This window comes from Suricata suricatta, chromosome 8, assembly GCF_006229205.1.
Source record: "Suricata suricatta isolate VVHF042 chromosome 8, meerkat_22Aug2017_6uvM2_HiC, whole genome shotgun sequence".
Taxonomy (NCBI): Eukaryota; Metazoa; Chordata; class Mammalia; order Carnivora; family Herpestidae; genus Suricata; species Suricata suricatta.
The window spans coordinates 13,739,154-13,753,397 of record NC_043707.1 but is presented as its reverse complement, the minus strand read 5'-3'; the positions used below and the strand labels follow the sequence as shown (position 1 = coordinate 13,753,397).

Here is a 14,244-nt window from a genome sequence, read left to right as displayed (position 1 = left end):
TGAAGTTGGACACTCAACCAACTGAGCCACCCAGGTGCCCCCCCCCCTAATATTTCTTTAAACAATGTGAAGAGAGAGTTTCAGATCACAATGGGCCAGCTTTGGGGCTTCTGGCTGACTCAGTCGGAAGAGCATGGGACTCTTGATCTTGGAGTCATGAATTCGAACCCCACAGTGGGTATAGAGATTACTTAAAAAACATTAAAAAAAAAAAAAAAAGGCCGACTATGTGATCAAGTACAATAGAAAGTTTACTGCAATTTTTTTAATTGACAAGATTTTAAAAAGTAACCCAATTTACATTTTTAGTCTTTTTCCTCATCTTGAAAATGAGACATGGCTGTACATTCATCTCTGTATGTGTATGTTTAACATACAGTCTTCACAAGCACGGATTTTGAGGGTGCCTCTGTGTCCTGGGTGGCAGGGTGTGCAAGAGGCCAGGAGTGAGGGTGCTTGGGTCCCTTCTAGCAAGTCACTCTGTTACTCAGGGCCTGGCTTTCTCACTTCTGTGATGAAATTTGACAGTTGAGGTTGCAAATGCAGATGCCTGCAGGAGCCTGGGTGGAAATATAATAGAGTTTAGGGCATGACCTACTCAGCCCCTTTCTCCTTGTTAACCTGTGGGAATGTGGGTCCAGTATTGTCAATTTCAAGGGAAGCAAAAAAAAAAAAATCTGGATTTTTGTCTGCATTTTCCCAATTTTTGAATGTTGGAAGCTAATATAACTGGATTTTGTTTTGTTTTGTTTTTTTGCAGAATTTGAAAACCACTGGAAACATCACTGAGGCCACCCCACCCTGGGCCCACCAGGTAATGACCCACAGACTATGTGGAACCCAGGACTCTTAGATTCCGTGCTACCCCTTTAATGAATCTGTTGTTTCTGTAGAGTCATATCTGTGTCTCTAGTTGATTCTTTCACTAAATATTTGAGCACCCATTATAAGCCTAAAACCATAGTTGATTAAAAAAAAAAAAGAACGACATAGAGTTTCTACCTTTAGTAAGGAAGTGGGAGAGCTAAGTGAGGTGCACCAATGTAGAATAAGGCTTCCTGAATAATCAGACTTGCTGAAAAGTCTAAGGAAAGGCAGACCCAGTTCTTTAGCCAGATACACAATCTCTCTGAAGCTTGATATTTTCATCTATAAAATGAGGAGAATAATACCTCTCCACCAAGGTATATTCTAATTCTAATCACAAAAGATTAGAATTCTGTCTGTAAGGGGCCTGGCATGTGGTAGGTGCTTAGTAAATAATGCTAACTAGCTCTACTACTTTTATTATTACATTATCAACTCCTTGGAGTTAGGAGTGTGTCTGATTAAAATCATGCAGTGGCCATTCTTAATCTGTAAGCAGCAGGTGGCTTTCCCATACTTTGCTTTCCCACAGAGACAGCATCAACTGGTTTCTGCCCCAAGGCAAATCAGGACAAGCCCATCTAAACTACAAGTCGCCAAAATACTACACAATTGCAATTAAAAAAAACTTGTTTTTGTTAATGTTTATTTACTTTTGAGAGAGAGACAGAGAGACAGAGAGAGAGAATGAGCAGGAGAGGGGCAGAGAGAGAGAGAGACATAGAATCTGAAGCTGGCTCCAGGCTCTGAGCTGACAGCCCAGAGCCTGACACAGGGCTCAAACCCATGAACTGTGAGATGGTGACCTGCACCAAAGTCATAAGCTTAACCGACTGAGCCATCCAGGCATCCCCACTGTTGTTTAATCGTAAAACAACACTGACACGACGCAAACGCATCAGAGAAGCTCTTTCAGGTCTTTTCCACCAAAGATGACACAAGGCTTTTTGCTTGATGTGAGTGGGGCTTGACTTCTCAGGCAAGTTGAATTAGAATACCAAGAACCAGAGTTGCATACTCATTAAGTATGATTTGGAGGGGGGCTTATAGGGATGTTTAAGTGCCCATAACATAGGTGATTCTTGGCTTTTTAAATTTGTCTAATTGCACTTGAAAATGTAAAACTTTCCCTTTTTCTGGAGACAACTATTTCTAACACTGATTTCACACTCACTCCTAAAGCATCATCTTTAAGGCTGATGACCCTCAAATTTGCGTCTTCAGGCCACATTCTTACATGTCCGGCCCCCAGCTTGGCCTCTCTCCTCGGAGATCTCATACACATCTTGGATTGAACATGGTCAAAACTTCTGTTTTGACCCAAACTTGCCTCCTTCCAAGCCTCTCCTATATCAGTACATCATACGCTGGTTGCTCAGGTCAAACGTTGGGAAATATCTTAATTTTTTTATATCACCCCCCACGTCCTATCCCTCATGGAGGCCTATGTGCTTTGACTCCAATAGCCCATAGCATTATATATATCTTAAAACATTTATTTATTTATTTATTTATTTATTTATTTATTTTTGATAGAGACAGAAAGAGCACACACTTGGGCATGAACGGGGGGAGGGGCAGAAGCAGAGACACCCCCCCCAAGCAATCTTCGAAGACAAGTGCAGAGCCCCATGAGGAGCTCCATCCTTCAAACCATGAGATCATTACCTGAGCCGCAAACAAGAGTGGACACTTAATCGACTGAGACATCCAGGTACCCCGATATCCCATTATAGGCAAAGTGTAATCACTTCTTGCCATGTGCCCATGATAGGTCAGTTCAAGCCACTAGTATCTCTACTCCAACAGCCTGCTAACTGATCTTTCTACCTCTCCCACTTCGATCCTTACCTGGCAGCAGAGTGATCTGATAACCTTTCTCCCTTCGTCAGAAGCCTCCACAGCCTTTCCGTGGCAGGTGCATAAAACCCAGATGGGTCCCGATGCCCCACACAGCTCTGTGGGATCTTGCATCTGCCTGTTTTTCCCCGGCTGGCCCTACTTTTGTATATCAAATGTGCCAGGCTTGTAGCAACTCAGGCCATTGCCAGAAAGTTCTTCTCATGGCCTCTCTCTCCTCATCACTGTCTCTTCCTCAGAAAGGCCTTCCTTGGCCATCTCTGGCAGAGACTTCTAGTTGTCCACTCTTGTCCATAGAAATGGAATCACATAGTTTTAGCTGTACCCATAATGGCCCAGCTTCCCTTGACAAGTTATGAGCATGTGACTAATTTCTGGCCAATGCAATCCAAGCAGAAATGTAATATGGCAGTTTCCAGGAACCATCTTTCAAAAATCGTTGGCACATCGCCTACCCCTACCTCCCCACCTTTATTCATTCTGCTGGCTGGAATGTGATGTGATGGCTGGAGCTGGTGCAGCTGATGAGCTAACCCTAGAAATGGAGGCTGTATGCAGTGGAGCAATAAGATGGCGGGAGCCTGGACCAGTGAGGACTTGCTGAAGCAAGCTTGGCTTCACACAATTAGATAACTAGCTTCTGGACTCCTGGTTGAGAGAGAAGCAAACCTTTATCTTGTTTCATCCAATGTCATTTTGGATCCTGTTACCAACTTACTTCCAATTGATATTGGAGTCTGTGGCCAAGGCAGCCTTTTTTCATATTTATCTGTTTTCTTTAAAGCACTTAGGACCTGAAATTGCCCTATATATTTATTTATGCTTCTACTTAGTTTTTATTATCTGCCTTCCCCCTTCTGGGTTGTAAACTCCTTGAAGCCTACCTATATCCCCTCCCTGGAAGAGTGCCATAATAGGTGCTTAGTAAATACTTGTGGAATGAATCAGTGAATGAACACCTACTATGTGCCAGGGAGGAGAGATACAAAGATGATTAACACGTTTCCTTTGTCCCTCACCAGAGTTATTTTCCGGTTAGATGGAAAATAACTCTCTAGTTTGAAGTGGCAGTCATTTTCATTAGATTCATCTAAAAGAGTGGTTCTTGGGGCACCTGGGTGGCTCAGTTGGTTGACTGTCTGACTTTGGCTCAGATCATGATCTCACAGTTCATGAGTTTGAACCCCGTGTCAGGCTTAAACAGCTTAGAGCCTGGAGGCTGCTTCAGATTCTATGTCTCCGTCTCTCTGCCCCTGCTTAACACTGTCTCTCTCTCTCTCTCTCTCTCTCAAAAGTAAATAAACATCAAAAAATTTTTAAATAAAACAGTGGTTCTCGTTCAGAGACAATTTTGTACTGCAAAGGACATTTGTCAGTATCGGGAACTAAGCTGGAGGCTGTTCTGGCATCTAGTAAACGGACTCACAGGATGTTGACAAACACCTTGTGAGGCACAGGACAGCCCCCACCTAGAAAATTAGCTGGCCTCAAATGCCAGTAGTGCTGACGTTGATGAGCCATGACCTAGCAAAGGTCAATGCCGTTAGATTTTTCAGGGAGCAAGTTGTTTGGGCTGCATGTGGGAAACACGTGCCACGTGGCCTCTTTGGAGTTATTAGTGAGAGCGCGGAATTAAGCCCCAAGTAGAAGTTGGCTGAGTTGTCACATTCTGCAAAGCTCTCCGTGGAGAGGCCAACCCCAACTGCTAACTGTTCTTGCTTGTCACAGGGGCCACATTGTGCAGACACTGTAAACTCAGAACAGGTACAATTATGTTTAGAAGTCTAGAAACCACGCCAATGAAACTCTTTGAACAGCAACATCATTAACATAAAGAACCCCGAGATGAATTTTCACTTGGCCTATTTTCTCTGGAAGGCTAGAGAGCTCCGAGGATCAATCGCTCTTTGTGTAATACATCTCTTCCCTCTTCCTAATGGGTGAAAGAAGTGTATCCACATTCATCGTCTTCCTGCAAGATGTTATTTTCTTACGCAAGTAAACAAAAGATAGATGAGGGTAGACTAAAGGGCAGGAGATAATGAAAGTGGGAGTTCTGGGTCACTTCATATTTTAACCATTTTTTTTTTAAGCTTTGCAATTTGTTAGACACTGATGCATTTGGTGACCTTGGGCAGAGGACTGAATCTCCCTGAGCCCCGGTTTCCTCATCAGCAGACTCAGGGACGGGATCAGACCATGGCTTCATTGTCTTCTACTCTAAGTAACCCCAATCATACCCATCACCTGTTACTGCCAGATAACTGATGGCCACAAATGCCTGGATTTGAAGAAATACATTTTAAAATAAAGGAAAAACTATGGTGACTACTAGTCTCAGTGTTTACCACCACCCTCACCGTGCCCCCCCCTCTATTTTCAAAAATAAAACACCACTGAGGCACCTGGGTGTCTCAGTTAAGCATCTGACTTTGGCTGAGGTCATGATCTTATAGTTCGTGAGGTCAAGCTCCACATTGGGCTCCACACTCTTCTCACCCACCCCCCACCCTCTGCCCCTACCTCACTCATGCTTTCTCTCTTTCAAAAATAAATAAATAAACTTAAAAAAAATCAGCATAAATCTTTGGAATAGTATTTCCTAAAATTAGCTTATCTAATAAACTTAAGGACATAGGTCTTTAAGATATGAAAATGAGACTTCCATGTCAAAAAGCTGGGAAGCATACTAGATCTCTTTGAAGAGCAACAGTGAATCACTTTAATTTTTTTTAAGTTTACTTATTTATTTTGAGAGAGCATACAAGTGACAAGCAGAGGTGGGGCAGAGAGGGGGAGAGACAGAATCCCAAACAGGTTCCTCACCATCAGCACAGAGTCTTATGCAGGGCTCGAACTCATGAACTGTGAGATCATGACCTGATCTGAGATCAAGAGTTGGAAGCTTGGGTCGCCTGGGTGGCCCATTCAGTTAAGTGTCTGACTCTTTATATTGGCTCAGGTCACAATCTCATGGTTTATGAGTTCAAGTCCCACACTAGACTCCACACTGACTGTGGAGTTTGCTTGAGATTCTCTCTCTGTCCTTCTCCCCGCCCCCCCGCCCCATCTCAAAAATAAATACATAAACTTAAAAATTTTTTATAAAAAAGAGTCACAAGCTTAACTGACAAAGTCACCCAGGTGCCCCTTAGTTTTTTTTTTTTATAAACCCAATGTTTTCACTTATTTGACTAGAGAGTCCACTATTTGTTGAATATTTCTTAGCATCCTACAGAACTGGTGTTCCTCAACACTTTGGAGACCCTACCTTGGTGTATAATGATCTTACCCTTGGCTCTGTACCCACTTTGGGAGGGAATGATGGTAACTACTCAAAAAAAAAATCCCAAGGAAGACAGAGAACATGCTTCCCAACATCCCTGACCTCGAATAAAAGCATTAGAATGCCCATGTACTTGATATCAGACAGCAATAACATACTCAAACACACTACTAATGAAAATTCATATATTGCCCCATTTTGTTGTTATATAGCCTATGAATCAGAGAGAGAAATTTAAACTTGTGTTTCTTTGTTGAATTTACTCAGTCAATCCTATTCACTAAATGATTCTATTGCAGGGGTGACAAATAGTTTTCTCTCTCATGACAACTTTTACCAGTGGGAAGTAGCTGCCTAGAGCTCTGTATTGAAAATGATAATAAGACCTTCAGTGGGTTTGAAAGGAGTATATGCTGTGATTGATTCTTAATGTCTGTCCTGGATATAGTGCTGTCATTGATTGTTGATGTCTGTCGTGGGTTTAGACTAGTAGAATGCATAGGTTTCTTGTGTGTGTTTCCCCACCCCAAATCAGAAACTTCTGCTTTTTATTAATTTTTAATTTATGTTATTATTTTTTATAATTGAAGATTTTATTGTAAATAAGCTCTACACCCAGTGTGGGGCTCCAACTCACAACCTCAAGATCAAGAGTCTCATGACCTGCCAACTGAGCCAGCCAGGCACCCCCAAAATCAGAAACTTTGTACAAACTGCTGATGTTGGTTTGATTGGGAAACTAAGACTTGGTGCACTTAAATGGCAAAATGAGTGGTTAAGATAATTCCATAGGGTCAGAAAACTGAGAAATTCCTTAAGTTCTTAGGGCAAAGATAAATTGTATGTACGAGTTCATTTGAGCCTTGAAGGGGAGAAGGGTTAGGTCTTGTGAAGAGACCTTGGGAGCTAATTCTTAGCAGAGACTATGATGAACCAATCAATGCCCATGGGATAGCTTGTATCTCTGGAGCTGACCAGATACAGTGCCATTCCTTAGTGCTCAATAAAGGATACATTCTTATCCTTTATCTAGCACAGCAGTGTCCCACAGAAACATAATTTGAGCTACATAAATAATTTTAAGCTTTCTAGCAGCCACCTTTAAAAAAGGAAAGAGAAGTGAAATTAAATGTAATAGTATATTTGATTTAACCTGATATAGGGAAAATATTATTACTTCATATCAATATAAAATTATTTAATTTTTTAAAAATGTATTTTTGAGAAAAAGAGACAAAGAGCAAGCAGGGGATGTACAGAGAGAGCGAGGGAGACAGAATCTGAAGCAGGTTCCAGGCTCTGAGCTGTCAGCAACAGAGCCTGACACAGGGCTCGAACTCACAGACTGTGAGATCATGACCTGAGCCGCGGTCAGACACTCAACTGACTGAGCCACTCAGGCACCCCTAATCAATATAAAAATTATTGACAAGATATTTTACAGTCTAGTTTTGGCAATGTCTTTGAAAGCTGGTGAATGTTTTACTTACATAGTATCTCAGTGGGAACCAGCCACATTTCAAGTACTCAGTAGCCACAAGTGGCCAGTGGTTACCATATTGGATAATATCAATCTAAACTACCACACTTTTTAAAGTAAACTTCTAGGCCCACCATGCGGCTTGAACTCACGACCCAGAGGTCAAGAGTCACGTACTCTATAAACTGACCAGCCAGACACCTCATCCGACCACTCTTATTGACATGTTCGTTCTTCCAAAGAGTTTGAATATAGTTAATTAGGTTTCAGCAGTTTCCCCAAACTCTATCCTGCTTGATACAACTGGTACCTCCAATATTTTTTAATCTAAAAGTTATTTCTAGAAATAACACCTAAGAAAAATCTGTGGAGGCACCTGGCTGGTTCAGTCAGAAGAACATGAAATTCTTGATCTTGGCGTTATGAGTTTGAGCCCCATGTTGGGTGAAGAGGTTACTTAAAAATAAATAAATAGGGGAAGTGGGCACGGGGATGTGTTAAGTGGGTGATGGGGATTAAGGAGGGCACAGGTTGTGATGAGCATTGGGTGTTGTATAAAGGTATTGGGTCACTAAATCGTACATCTGACACTAATATTATACTGTATGTTAACTAATTGGAATTTAAATAAAAACTTGGAAGAAAAAAGTATATATAAAAGGAAAAGTCTATTAATTCATAACTTTAAAAAATAATTTAGTTACTAATTAATTTAAAAAAAAATAAAAGAGAGGGGGTGCCCAGGTGGTTCAGTCAGGTAGGTGTCTGACTTTTGCTCAGGTCATGATCTCAGGGTTTGTGAAAACATGCCCCACATCCAGCTCTGTGCTGTCAGCATGGAGCCCACTTTGTATCCTATCTCCCTCTCTCTCTGCCCCTCCCCTACTCACTCTCTCTCTGTCTCTCCCTCTCCGTCTCTCTCTCACATACACATCCACAAATAAAAATTTAAAGAATTTTTAAATAAAAATAAAATAAAAGAGAGGATATGGAGACAAAAGAACCCTCATGCATTACTGGTGAATGCAAACTGTTGTATCCATTGTGGAAAACAGTATGAAGGTTCCTAAAAAAATTAAAAATAGAATTGCCATATCATCCAGTAATTCCACTACTATTTACCCAAAGAATGTGAAAACACTACTTCAAAAAGTTATATGCGCCCCCATGTTTATTACAACATTATTAAATCTTTTTTTTTAATGTTTATTTTTGAAAGAGCAAGAGTGTGCGCAAGTGGGGGAGGTGCAGAGAGAGAGGGGGACAGAGGACCAGAAGCATGCTCCACCATGACAGCAGAGAGCCTGATGCAGGACTCGAACTCATGGATCACTAGATCATTACCTGAAACGAACTTGGACACTTAACCGACTGAGCCATCTAAGTGCCCCTGTAGCATTATTTAGAATAGCCATGTTATCGAAGCAGCCCAAGTGTCTGTGAATAGATGAATGGATAAAGAATGTGTGTGTGTGTGTGTGTGTGTGTGTGTGTGTGTGTGTGTGTGTGTATACACATACATACATACATACATACATACACACACTGGAATATTACTCAGCCATAAAAAAGAGTGAGATCTTGCCATTTGCAACAACATGGATGGATCCAGAGTATGATGCCACATGAAGTAAGTCAGTCAGAGGCAAATGCCCTATGATTTCACTCATGTGGAATTTAAGAAACAAAACAAAGAAGAGACAAACCATCCCCCGCCCCAAACACACAAAAAGCAGACTCTTAACTGTAGAGAGCAAACTAATGGTTACCAGAGCGGAGGTGAGTAGGGGGATGGGTGAAACGGGTGAAGAGGATTAAGGGTAACGCTTGCTGTGATGAGCACTGAATCATGTAGAGAATTGTTGAATCACTATATTGTACCCCTAAAACTAATATAACGCTGCATGTTAACTATACTGGAATTACAGTAAGATAAAATAAAATCCCCATTATGCAAGATCAAAAAAATCATAATTAAAAAAATTAAAAGTAAAAGAGATTGTTATTTTTATTTCCTGTTGACATTAGGAGGGCAGAGAGATTAAATAGACAATAGTACTAGTTCTCACGACTTGTTCTTTCTCTCTCTCTCTCATTTTTAAAATTTTGGTAAAATATACATAACACAAAATTTATCATTTACATGCACAGTCATGGCATTAAGTACATTCATGTTTGTGTTACCATCACCACCATTGAAATTTTTCATCCTCTCATGAAATAATCTACCCGTTAAATAATAACTGCCCAAGTCTCCCTTCCTACCTTACCCACCCCTGATGTCCACCATTCTACTTTGGCTCTCTACGAATTTGTCTGCTGTAGGTACCTCGTATAGGTGGGGTCATACGGTATTCATCCTTTTGTCTATGGCTTCTTTCACTTGGCATAACGTCTTCAAGTTTCATCTATATTATGGCATATGTCAGAATTTCCTTCCTTGTTCTTATTTTTTTTCTTTCCTTCCTTTTTAAGTCTGAATAATATTCTACTGTATGTATATACAAAAATATGTATATACATAATACCTTATATATGTATGTATGTACATATATAAACTAACTGATAGTTTATCCATTCATCCATCAGTGGACACTTGGGTGGCTTCCACCTTTTGGTTCTTGTGATAATACTGCTCTGAACACTGGTGTGCACATAATCTGTTTGAGTCCCTGCTTTCAATTCTTTCGGTTATATGCCCAGAAGCAGAATTGCTGAATCATATGATACTTCTACTTTCTCATTGGTTGAGGCACTTCCATACTGTTTTCCATGGTGGCTGCACCATTTTATACGCTCGCCCGCAATGCACAAGGGTTCTGATTTCTCCATATCCTCACCAACACTTGTTATTTTCTGCTCGTTTGTTATTTACTTATCATAGCATGCTATTGGGTAGAAGGTGGTATCTTACTGATATTTGTTTGTTTGTTTGTTTGTTTGTTTGTTTGTTTCAAGTAGGCTCCACACCCAACTCATGTCCCTGAGATAAGAGTCACAGGCTCTACTAACTGAGCCAGCCAGGGGCCCCCGTGGGCTTGTTTTGAACCTCTGTAATGATTAGTGATGATGAACATCCTTGCACATGCTTATTAGCCTCTTCTATATCTTCTTCCTTGAAGAAATGTCTATTTAAGTCCTTTGCTCGTTTTTTAAATTGATTGTTCTTTGCTCATTGTTGAAATGTAGGAGTTCTTCATGTATTCTGGATATTGACCCCTTTTCAGATATATATGATCTACAAATATTTTCTCCTATAGGTCTCATTTTCACTCTGTTGGTAGTGTCTTTCGATGCAAAAAAGTTCTTAATTTTGTGGTAGGTAGTCCAACTTAATCTACTTTTTCTTTAATTGCCTCTACTTTTGGTGTTACATTAAATTGGGAACTTTTGATGAAGAGATCAGTGTCTTCCTAGGCAATGAACTCTGCCACAGATTTTAAAAGTTAAACCAACAGAAGGATCCTTAATGTTTTAATCTACTGACCCCTTTAAGGGAGTCTAAGTGTTTTTTTCTGGAAAACACTGTGAAATCTTTCTTTCTCTTAATTTTTTAAATGTTTACTTATTTTTGAGAGAGAGACAGACAGACAGACAGAACATGGACAGGGGAGGAGCAGAGAGAGAGGGAGACACAGATTCTGAAGCAGGCTCCAGGCTTCAAGCTATCAGTACTGACTAATGAGAGGCTCGAACCCATGAACTGTGAGATCGTAACCTGGGCCGAAATCGGACTCTTAACCAATTGAGCCACACAGGCGCCCCACTTTCTTTTTTCAGGTAGGCTTCCTGCCTAGCATGGAGCCCAATGTGGGGCTTGAACTTGAACTCTGAGATCAAGACCTGAGCTGAGATCAAGAGTCTGATGCTTGAGTCACCCAGGTGCCCCTGTGAAATCTTTCTAATGCATGTTCTCAATCCTCCTTCCAAGTAGCTTTTTGGAAGTTTGCGTATTTATGAGTACAACCTCTCCTTCCTGTGCTGAGCCCGGAACTTTGTCCTCAGCCATCCCCACCCTCCCCTGCTCTGCTCTGCTGGGCCACACACTGATCCCTGAAGGTTGCATTTCCCAGGCTCTCAAGTGAACGGACTCCTGGCTGGTTCAACAGATAACAGTCACTGGCATGAGACTGGAGGGCAGGAGGAGCAGAGAGGCCAGGCCATTTCTCTTCCCCTCTGCCTCTGCCCCTGTGTCACCTTTGTGACTCCAGTGCCCAATGGAAAGACCTGGCCCAGGTCTTCTATCAGGTGTGACCAGGGCCGTGGCCTCGGGCAGCTCCAACTTTTGTTTTTGCAGCTCCAAGAGTGGTAGTGGCTCATGCCGATATGAGTCCTGTACTGCCTCACTGTGTCAGTCAGGTGCTTTTGGTAAACATGGTCAAATCAATCGAGGAAATATGAAGAAAATTTAGTAAAGGAACTATCTACCTTGGGTTGGGCGGAGTTCTGGTGAACCAACAAAGGAGACACAGTAACCCAGGGCTGGTCACAGCAAAGAGCCTCTGTCACCATAGGCCCTGTAAAAGACAGCTGGATGAAGACACCTTCTAAGGAAGTGTCACCTACAGTAGAGGGATGCAGCCACCTCTAGGTGAACTGTAGGGACAAAACTGGAGGAATAAACACCCCCACGGCTCTCTCCTCCCACTCTCCTTTCTGGTGGTGCTTTCTATTGGCAGAACTCAACCAGAAGACAAGGACAAGGATTCTGCCATTGCAGTCCATACAGGCCAACCTCTAGGGCCCAGAGCAGAGTAGAGAAGGATGGAGAGCAGATCTGGACAGACAAATGGAAAGAGTTGGTACTATATTCACACATTTCCTCCTATTTGGACTTCCCAGCAGCCAAGGAACACATTCCTCTGATCTGTGCGTGAAAAATGGACTCTGCATGGGGCACTTGTGTGACTCAGTCAGTTAAGTATCTGACTTTGGCTTAGGGCATTATCTCACAGTTCGTGAGTTCGAGCCCCATGTCTAGCTCAAAGCCTGGAGCCTGCTTTGGATTCTATGTCTCCCACTCTCCCTGCCCCTCCCCCACTCATACTCTGTCTCTCTGTCCTCTCTCTGAAAAATAAACATTAAAAAAATTTTTTTTAAAAAGAAAATGTACTGTGCTGTGATTATTCTTCTTACTTTGCCATAATATGCTTGTAGGAAAGATGGTGCTATGCCAGGGATGGGCAAGCTATAGCCGGTGGACCAAATATAGCCAGCAGTCTATTTTTGTAATTAGATTCTTATTGAAGCACTTCCCACTCATTCGTTGACATTGTCCGTGGCTGCTTTTCCACAACTATGGCAATGTTGAGTAGTTTCGACACAGATCACATGGCCTGCACAGCCTAAAATATTTACTCTCTGACCTTTTATAGAAAAAGTTTGCTGGCCCCTGTGCTGTGCCCATTATACCAGGAAGCACTGGTTACACAATTTGTAGGTCCTACCGCAAAACGAAAATGCAAGAGTCCTTTCTTCAAAATCCATGAAGTATTTCAAGATGGTGGCTACAGCGCATTAAGGCAAACGTAAGGTTTTTCTACGTGTGGGGTCACGTGATACTGCCCAGATGACACACTTAAAGTGTGTCTACATATAGAATGTTTCCTAGCTGAATATGGTGGCTGCATGGCAATCCGTTTACTTCACTACTGATGGAGGTTTGAGGAGCGGAGACATGGAATTTGTCCTTTAACTACAGCAGGCAGCAGGAAGGCGTCATATGTTCCAGAGGTTCAGAGATCTACCAGAAGAGAATTGTTTGAGAAAGAATTTTCACATTGTAACATTTTTTTTTTCAAGTAGAGAAAACTTAGAAACTGGAGAACAGAACACAGAGACACTAATAGTCCTAATACTTTAACATATAATTGCTACCTTGCTGGGGCACCTGGGTGGCTCAGTTGGTTGAGCATCTGACTTTAGCTCAGGTCATGATCTCCTCGTTCATGGGTTCAAGCCCTGCATTGGGCTCTGTGCTGACAGCTCAGAGCCTGGAGCCTGCTTTGGATTCTGTGTCTCCTTATCAATCTGCCCCTCCCCCTACTCAGGCTGTATCTCTCTCAAAAATGAATAAACATTTAAAAAATTGTTTTTTAACTGCTACTATCCCTCTGGGGTACCTCCCACCAGTTTTTCCAGATGAACTTATATTAAGGAAAAAAAATAATAAAGTCTGGTTCTCCAAAACATGCCTCACTGGTGAGAGTGACAAGGTGTTTAGATTTTTATGCATCATGAAATCATCAGTTCATGGTACATTATAGAGTGGTCAGAAAAATGGTCCTTCTTATATGCCCCTCAGGTAGTTTTCAGGTAGGGGTGTCTTTGGCATCAGGTACCCCAGTTTCTGCCACTTATCAAGCTGTGTGGCCTGGGGCAGGTAACTCACTGCATTTTTGAGTGCAGTTTCTTCTTTTGAAAAAAAAGGGTTTAATAGTATTTGCCTCCTGGAGGGGCACCTGGGTGATTTAGTCAGTTGAGCATCTGACTCTTGATTTCAGCTCAGGTCATGATCCCAGGGTCTTGGGATCAAGCCCTGTCAGGCTCTATGCTGAGTGTGGAACTGGTTAAGATTCTCACTCTCCCCCTCTTCCCCTCTCCATCACTCACACACTCTCTCTCTAAAATAGAATAGAAAGAATAGAAGAGAATAGAATAGAGTAACCTCCTAGAGCTTGAGAAATAGTGGTGGTTAGAAATAAATATAGGGGCACCTGGATGGCTCAGTTTGTTAAGTGCCCCACTTTTA

At 41.8% G+C, this 14,244-nt stretch overlaps 1 long non-coding RNA gene across 1 annotated transcript; it reads left to right on the top strand.

The window, feature by feature from the left end:
* The first annotated feature begins 765 nt into the window (after positions 1-765).
* LOC115298147 lies at positions 766-5,055 on the top strand. Its single transcript, XR_003911619.1, has 2 exons — positions 766-814; positions 4,821-5,055. It is a non-coding gene; the product is annotated as an uncharacterized LOC115298147 (long non-coding RNA).
* Positions 5,056-14,244: the final 9,189 nt, after the last annotated feature.